Source organism: Arachis ipaensis, chromosome B03 (genome assembly GCF_000816755.2).
Source record: "Arachis ipaensis cultivar K30076 chromosome B03, Araip1.1, whole genome shotgun sequence".
NCBI classification, from domain to species: domain Eukaryota; kingdom Viridiplantae; phylum Streptophyta; class Magnoliopsida; order Fabales; family Fabaceae; genus Arachis; species Arachis ipaensis.
In genome coordinates, this window is record NC_029787.2 from 128,501,026 (window position 1) to 128,502,460 (window position 1,435).

A 1,435-nucleotide genomic window follows, 5' to 3' on the forward strand; every position below is an offset into this window, starting at 1 on the left:
TTTAGATAGACTTCGGTTTGGTACTTAGATACCTTTACTCTAATATGTAAAACAAAAGCTAATATGATAGCTAACCGAACTCTAACTATATAATAAGATCCTAAATTAATAATAGCACCAATTTTTCTGCCGTTTACATCCTCTAACGATTCTTGAATCAAGTTAAGTATCAATACATTCACCCAATAAGAGATACAATTTGATATAGCAGCCCCTCTACTTCTTAATCCAAATTTATACACCAACACCTAACAACACAAAGCAACATCATCGGAATTACAATACAATGGTGTATCTGTAAAAATCTAGTCTAACACTGAAGAAGACTAGAAGCAAAAAAGCATGGGTGTTCTTCATAAATTGTTATTTTCGGACGGACTGAAGGGTATTCTTTCACGAATGGTCAGAGGATGTGGTTGGCAAAAAAATTGGTTTTATTACAGTCTTATTATGTAGGTGGAGTTCCGTTATTAGGTTTCCTTTTGTGTATTAGAGCAAAGGTATGTAAATACCAAATTGAAGTCTATATAGTTATTATATGTGGAGCAACTTAATTATGTACATATATTGTATAAGGACTATGGCTTGAAATCATATGTACCTTTGTTATTCAAGTACTCGTCTTATCATCATAACTGTATGCATTGATTGGGAATAAGGGTGTCACCTTTTTATTTACTCTCTTCTTGGTTTTTCTTGGTACTTTTAGTTGTGCGGGTTAATTACTCATATCCTTTAATATATTTCTTTGTGCAGACAGTGACAGTTACTGAAAAATTAACCATTCAATAACATAAAGACGTTTTTTGAATCCACGTTGATGTAAATTGAATTGCACCACACGAAATAAAATACTTTCCTTCATGTATGTTCTAAATTTGTATAATATTAATACTAACTAGCCAATGAATCTCATTTAATAATTATCCAAGAATTAGTGCTTGTTTGGGTGCTATTAAATTGATTTAAAAAAATTTAATGAAAAAATATATTGTTTATTTTTTAGTGTGTTTGATAAATTTCTAATAGTAAAAATAAAAATTAAAATATCTTTTTAAAAAAATTATTTTAAAAAAAATCTTTTTTAAAAAATGATGCTCAAACAAACCCTTAATTAACTAAATTAAGGATTCACCTGAGTTTAATCAATAGATGGAGTATTTTAACCTTATGTTCACATAGCCTGGCATGTATAGCCGTATAGGCACCATTTCAATTCCAAAAAAAATTTCTTTGATTAAGAATCTCATATTCGTCTCTTCAATTCATTGCACCGAATTATATCCAAAAATTTTCGCTTTGAGCTTTAAAAGATTGAAAAGATGTTTATACTTTCTATGATTTTTTAATAATTCATTTGTTTTGTCTTGTATTTTGTTTATTTTTAAATAAGATATAAAAATACTATTTTATTTATTATTTTTTTTTACCTTTG